At 48.7% G+C, this 7,526-nt stretch overlaps 1 non-coding gene across 1 annotated transcript; it reads right to left on the bottom strand.

Moving 5' to 3' along the window:
* Nucleotides 1-7,122: 7,122 nt before the first annotated feature.
* trnad-auc lies at nucleotides 7,123-7,194 on the bottom strand. Its single transcript has one exon. It is a non-coding gene; the product is annotated as a tRNA-Asp (tRNA).
* Between the last annotated feature and the right edge of the window lie 332 nt (nucleotides 7,195-7,526).

Below are 7,526 nucleotides of genomic sequence, written 5' to 3'. Positions count from 1 at the left end.
TATATATATATATATGTATATATATATACATATATATAAGTATATATAAATATATATATATATATATACAGTATATGTATATATATAGATATACAGTATATGTATAATGTGAACCTCTGTTTTATTTATATAAATATATGTTATGTGTTTTATTTATTTATATGTATTGTGTTTGAAATTAAAATGTTTTAAAAAAAGAATTGTATTTCTATTGTATTTTTATTGACATTTTAAATAATATAAATTTGGTCTGGGCCAGATGTGGCCCACATCTGGCACTTACATCTGGCCCACATGGCTCAATGAATGACGGGCCACCTCTTGTCCAGGTCTGGTTTGCCAGAGGTAAAACGATATCTGGGCCAGCTATGGGCCAGTTGGTGTGTCCTCATTTGGCCCACACCTGGCCCAGTTCTGGCCACATATGGGCCACATCTGGCAAACCATCCCTGGGCCATGGGGGGCCCGTCATTCATTGAGCCAAGTGGGCCAGATGTAAGTGCCAGATGTGGGCCACATCTGGCCCAGACCCATTTTGCTATGTTCCCACTTTTAGAATATACAATCAGATGAAGGTTTTTCCACAGAGACATCTAAAAGTTGAGAGGCATATCAGTCAGGAATGACAACATAATAATATAGGCATTGGAAAAAGGCTAGCATTAACATGCTAGCTCCAGAAACAAACTCACCAGTTCCCACTTTTAGAATACACAGTCAGAAGAAGTTTTTTTCACAAACACAGACATCTAAAAGTTGTATGGCATATCAGTCAGAAATGGCAAATAGGCATTAGATAAAGGGCTTTCAAAGGCTTAAAGCCTACGTGCAGCCAGCCTGGTTGTGTCACTGCACGGATCTGTTCACAGACAAAAAAAAAACTGACCAGAAGTACACGATCATGGGTACAGCTCATGTTCGACGTGCCCCCGGGCGACGATATCTGCGCCCAGAATCTTCCTATCTCTTGTAGCATAGCGGAATAACTGTGCGTGTGCCATTTTTAACGAGAGTCTATGGACTAGACCCTTGCGGCCCCAGGGGCCAGAAATACGTCACCAATCTGACGTTTTTGAAAGAAACAACTTAACTCATTAACTATAAAATATTAATCTTACACAACAAAAAATATGTACAATGTATTTCGAAATATTTTTATTTTATTATTTAATTTTAAAAAAAAAATTGTGGGGGGGCTCTAGCGCCCTGTACAGAGAGCCACCACTGCTCCAATCAAATGTTTTAGTGGACTCCCCTCTGCACCATACTTACAAAATATTAAAGTTTTACATCCAGGCTGGAGAGTGGGAGATCGCAGGAGGAGAAGCTGGTGAAAGGCCAAGTCCGAGATATGGGTCCCACTGTGGTTTCACCCTCCACAAAAGAACAAACAAACAAAAACAAAAAACCTTTGGGTCAGAGGATGTTGTGTTGAAGTTGTCTCTCAAAGCTCCACATACATCCATTAAAGAAAGTTCTATTTCGTATAGGCTTCGCCCTTTAAGAGCTGTCGCTATTGGGTTTTATCCCTTCATGCGAAGCATAACACTGAAAAGTTTAGTCCAAGCCCACCTGCTGTGTGGGCCCCACCCGGTCTGTATAAATTACGTTAAGAGCGGGTAATCGGCTCCCATTTTTTCTTCAGCAAGCTAATAGCACTGTCAGAAGAATGAAGAAGGAAAATTGTCCAGCTTGACCAGCACAACCTTTGCTAAGGCTGCCCGGGTCCCCGCCACGCTAACCTCCTGCCGTCCTGGTGAGTTCTCCCTCCCCCAAGAGAAGCAGACAAGCAGCCTTGTTTCAAGGTAAGCGCCGAGAAATTTTTTCCGTGGCGGGTCGCTACCGCTGGACGACGCCATCGGCCCTTTTTTATCGCCTGCTCTCGGAGCGAATTGGATGGTTCCTCCGGGACAGACGACGTCAGCAGCAGCCCCCGCTGCTTACTCCCTCCTGGAGAGCGTAGTGTCGGAACGAGGGGGCTGAGCGGATGCTCACCCCCCACCACCCCCCCCCGGGCCTTTTCGCATCATCGACCACACCGCTCCCTGCCGTCGGTGCCCTCCTCTCGGAGCCGCCCGGCATAATCCAGGAGGCGGCTGACACGAAGGGACTTTCCGTCCCTCTCCTCCCCCCGCCCAGATCGGATGATCTAGCGGGAAGGTTTGGCTCCACCCCGGCTCGCCGTCTTGACCTCATCTGGTCTCGTCTCCCAGCAGTACGTCCTGCTGGAACAAGGCTACAGCCGGATCTGGTAGGCTGAGAGTGCCGGTTTCCACATTCGTGCCCATCACCAGAGTGGAGGGGTTTACTGAGCAGAATCCTCTTGGTGCCCCCCCTGGAGCCGAGTCTGGGGAGGCTCTTGGAGCAAAGATGTCCAGGTTGGACCAGCATCCTGCGCCTCCAAGGAAGCATGATCAGATGGTGACGTCGCTCTCCAACCGAGCTCACCAGTGTGCGTTCCAGGCGGCCGCAGCGAACAATACGTTATGCTGCTGGCGTACAGCATTTCAAAGAGGCCTGAGGAGACAAAGAGCTCCCTCTGCAAGGCATCTGACGTTAGCCTCAACCTGTGCGCCTCTTCTGCTGTCTGCTGGTCTCGCATCGCAGCCCAGATGACGAGTTTTCCAGAGGTCCACCTGGCTCGTCACTCCACTTCCCTCTCGGAGGAGCTGCAGAAGGTTTTTTGTCAGTGGGCCCCATCACAACGGACCTGCTGTTCAGGACCAATTTCAAGGCTGTGCTGGAAAAGTCGGAGGGGGTGTCGGAGACTGTGCACACGCCTCCTCCCGCACCCCTGCGCCACAGCTGCGGCTTTCCGCTCCACCGCCAGCCCCTCCTGTCAGAGAACAGCACTTCTCATACAGGCAACCAGCGGTTTCAGCATTTCCCAGAGACCACAAACAGGTGTCGCCCTGGGACAACAAACCGCAGGGCTCACGGGGAAGAGATTTATGAAACGACATGAGTTTTTTTAAAAATAAAACACGAACATCATTCAAGATTAAAATGTCTGTGTTCAGCCTGTCTGTCAGTTCAATGATCTCACACCGGCTTCTCCTCACACACAAAACGAGCTGGTGTCCTCAAAACAGGGTTTTTAAACATCACCGCAGCTCGATGAAACGCACAGGCTCGCATGACACGGCAGCCAGAAAGAATGTTTTCAACGATGACACGAGCTTTGAAATGAAACACGAACATCATTCAAAGATTAAAGTGTCTGTTTTTCAGCCTGTCTGTCAGTTCAATGATCTCACAGCGGCTCCCCCTCATACATCCTCCACATAACGAGCTGGTGTCCTCAAAGCAGGTTTTTTAAAATAACACAGCAGCTCAATGAATCACTCAAAAAGCTTGCGTGATTCCACAGCTAAGAATGAACGTGTTCTGCAGACCGAGTCCAGTGGTAAACCTCGCTCTCAACCGGCGCTGCGCGCTGCTTCCTCTGACCGCACCAGTGTCAAACACGCGCCCTTGCGGCAGTTCTCGTCTAAAAGACGCCGCGTCGATGAGGGCGCACACGCCTCTTCAGCGCACGTCGGCTCACATCAACGTAGATGTGAGCCCGCAGCCTGAGCACGACACAGAAGTGTTTTCAGAGCCTTTTCATAAAAGCCTCCCCATGAGTTGTGCGGAACGCGTCTCCGCGACGCACAACGGCGGTGAGACATAACACATCACGTAAACGTGCGCCCGCTCCCCGAGCATTACGCGGAGTGGCAGCGAACGTGCTCTCTAGACAAACAGATGGATGCACCGTCTCATCAGCAAAGGTTAGTCGCTGCAATTGCAGCTCAACTCCCTCCGTTCGGAAGAATTATAGAGACGACTCTGTCATCCCCAGAATTGATCTCGTCTCTCCACGCGGAAGTTCGAGAACTGCTGGTAAAAAATGTGATCTCCAAGGTCCCCAACAGGGAGCAAAACACATGGTTTTACTCAAGTTACTTCCTTGTCTCAAAACGGACCGGAGGGATGAGACCCATATTGGATTTGTCAATTTTCAACAAGACAATCATGGAAAGGCGATTTCACATGTTGACAACCAAAAAGTTACTGGACAACATTCAATGAGACGATTGGCTGACCTCCGTCGATCTGAAAGATGCCTATTTTCCACATTCCGAAGCACAGAAAGTTCCTGCGCTTCTCTTTTCAAGGGATTCGATATCAGTACAACAGGCTGCCGTTTGGTTATTCCTCGCGCCTCGTACTTTCTCAAAATGTGTGGAGACGGCTCTTCAGCCCCTACACAGAGCTGGGATGAGAATTTCGTCAACTCACACGGTGGTTCTGTTGGGATTACTCCACATGCGGCACCTCCAGAGACGGTTCGCTCGCTTGCGTGTGGATCCGGTGAGACAAAAGAGACGGATGATCGCTGTGCCCCCCTCCATGGGAGCAGACCTCCGACACTGGGAAAACCCCCCTTGTTCTGTCGGAGGGAGCCCCTGTCAGCAGACCTACAGCACATGTCCCAGTATTCACAGACACGTCCTTGTCAGGTTGGGGGGGGGGGGGGGGGGTGCCTATCCTGAGCTGTAGGGGTGCTATGGTTTTCCACACACAACAGCTCATATAAATGTTCTGAAATGTCGCACAGTTTTTGAAGGTGATTCAACATTTTGCTCCTGTGCTGCGAAATCAACATGTTCTGATTCACAAAGACAACAAGTGACTGCAGCGTACATAAACCGGCAGGGGGGTGTGCGCTCAGCCCAAATGTTGCACATTGCGAGACGGTCGTTGTGTTGGGCACACCAAAAATTTGCTCTCCATCAGAGCAGTGTACACCCCCGGTGTTCTGAACAGAGGAGCAGATGTAGTGTCCAGGGGCGGCTCGCGTCACGGAGACTGGAGACTCCATCCCGAGCTGATGGCTCAGACGTGGCAGAAATTTGGCCAAGCGGCAGTGGACCGGTTTGCCGCATGAGAGAATGCGCAGTGCCAACTATGGTTCTCACTGAGCCCTCGGGACGAGCCACAGCTAGGGGTGGATGCGTTTGCTCACAGCCCGTGGCCCAAAATGCTTCTTTTCGCTTTTCCCCCAGTCCCTCTGATATCAAGGTTTCTGAACCGAGTTCGGGAGGAGGAACTGGCAGCCATCCTGGTGGCTCCCGAGCGCGTGAATGCCCCCGTGGTTCCCAATCCTTCAATGTCTGTTATCAGGTCGCCCGTGGAAATTGCCGTAGAGGGAGGATGCTCTCCTCCAGGCGGGGGGACCATCAGGAGTCACCTGGAAATAGGCCAGCACCTCTGGGTCTGGCCACTGAACGGATCCGTTTAGAGAAGATGGGCCTCTCTCATGAGGTAGTGCGTACGATTCAGAATTCACGTGCCACTTTCACTACAGTGCTGTACACATCAAAGTGGACAGTTTTTCAGCGCTGGTGTACGGAGAAAGGTGTAGAGGCCACCTCATGTCCACTAGGTGGCGTGCTGTCCTTTCTGCAGCAGCTGATGGACAGAAACCTGGCGTTCAGCACGATTAAAACATATGTTGCAGCCATTTCTTCCTGTCAGGAAGGTTTCGGTGACAGAACAGTTTTTAATCATCCGCTGAAGAAGCATTTCTTAAAAGGTGTACAGAGATACAGACCTGTGTCATGCCCACTAGCTCCACAATGGGATTTAACGTTGTTTCTACAAGCCCTGATCAAAGCTCTTTTCGAGCCACTGGATCAGGTCTTGATTAAATTCTTGTTACTTAAAACAGCCCTGCTGTTGGCTTTGACATCTGAAAAGAGGGTGAGTGATTTAGCTGCCCTCTCTGTTGCTCCGTCATGTCTCAGGATTCAAGCTGATGGTAGTTCAGCTGATCTGAGACTTAATCCAGCGTTTATGCCTAAAACATCACAAGCTCATTTAAATCTAGAATGATATAATTGGAGGGATTCTTCCCTCCTCCCCACAAAACAGAAGAAGAAGCATCTTTTCATCTTCTCTGTCCTGTGCGTGTGTTGGCGTGTTACGTAGCACGCACAGTCACATTGCGACAGACAGACACTTGTTGTGCATTATAGAGACGCCTCTGCAGGTCGCCCGTTATCCACTCAGCATCTGTCACACTGGCTGTGTGAGGCCATTTCTGAAGCCTACAGAGCATCAGATTTAGAACCTCCTGACAACCTCAGGGCGCACTCGACCAGAGGTATCGCGTCTTCAACAGCTTTGCATAATGGCATGTCAATGCAGGATATATGCACTGTGGCTGCATGGTCAACACCCTGCTCATTTATTCGCTTTTATCTACGTGATGTGTCGGCCCGTTCCATGACGCATTCTGTTCTTAGTGCTTAACAGAATGAATATTATTGTTTTCATGGAACCTCGTTTAAACTCACATCTGACTGCATGCATTTACAGTGTGAGATGTTGTTATCAGTCACAGGTTATGACTGCTGTTCTCTGTTCTATTGTCACTAATTAGTTCATGATTATTGTCATTAATCAGTTATTTTGAATGATAATCAACCTATTATCATTCTGTTCATAGTCAAGAGCCATGGTTCTGCTCTGTTCACTGCCTTTTTCAGCCTCTCCCCCCTTTTCGCCCGATTGAAAACCTTCCTATTCCGGGCGTTCATGCATGCGGAAGGCATAAAATATGAAGCATGTTTCTGTGCATGGTGCGTGTAATTACGCAATGCCTTTACGCAAATGGAGAGCTGAGTGACAAAATGTTTTTTGATGAAAGCGGGCGCTTCATACGGTGTTCGAATGGACCCAGTGAGGCGGAGACCATATCTTGCTTCGCCCTTAACCCAATAGTGACAGCTCTTAAAGGGCGAAGCCTATACAAAACAGAACGTTGGTTACGTACTGTAACCCCAGATTCTATGAGTATAGGTGTAGCCCTTTAAGCGTCGGGCCTCACTGGCTCCTAGGTAGCTGACGAAAAAGCTATTTGGGAGCCGATTACCCGCTCTTAACGTAATTTATAGGGACCAGGTGGGGCCCACACAGCAGGTGGGCGTGGACTAAACTTTTCAGTGTTATGCTTCACATGAAGATATACAACCCAATAGCGACAGCTCTTAAAGGGCTACGCCTATACTCATAGAATCTGGGGTTACAGTACGTAACCAACGTTTTAGTCAAGTTACTTCCTATTAAAGTTAACTTCTCGTCAGGGAATCGAACCCTGGTCTCCCGCGTGATAGGCGGGGATACTCGCCACTGTACTAACGAGAAATTAGTGTTAGGCTGAACAGATATTATGAACAGGTTCTGTTGGATGTAAGGCAGCAGTGTTAAAAGAGGAGCTGAGAAGACGGCGATTGATTTTTTTTGGGGGGGTCGGTGGGAGAAAACCGGAGTTCCCGGAGTAAACCCATGTGTTGCACACAAAGACAGAACAGAGATTATGAACAGGTTCTGTTTGATGTAAGGAAGCAGTGCTAACAGAGGAGTGGAGAAGACGGCAATTGATTTTTTTAGGGGGGTGTGGTGGAAAAAAAACTGATTTCCGGAGTAAACCCATGTGTTCACAGAAAGACTGCACAGAGAATTGGAACAGGTTGTTT

Source organism: Nematolebias whitei, unplaced genomic scaffold (genome assembly GCF_014905685.2).
Source record: "Nematolebias whitei isolate Nwh7 unplaced genomic scaffold, NemWhi1 Nwh_scaf_966, whole genome shotgun sequence".
Lineage (NCBI taxonomy): Eukaryota > Metazoa > Chordata > Actinopteri > Cyprinodontiformes > Rivulidae > Nematolebias > Nematolebias whitei.
Note: the sequence above shows the minus strand (reverse complement) of the source record. Positions and strands in the feature narration are given on the sequence as shown.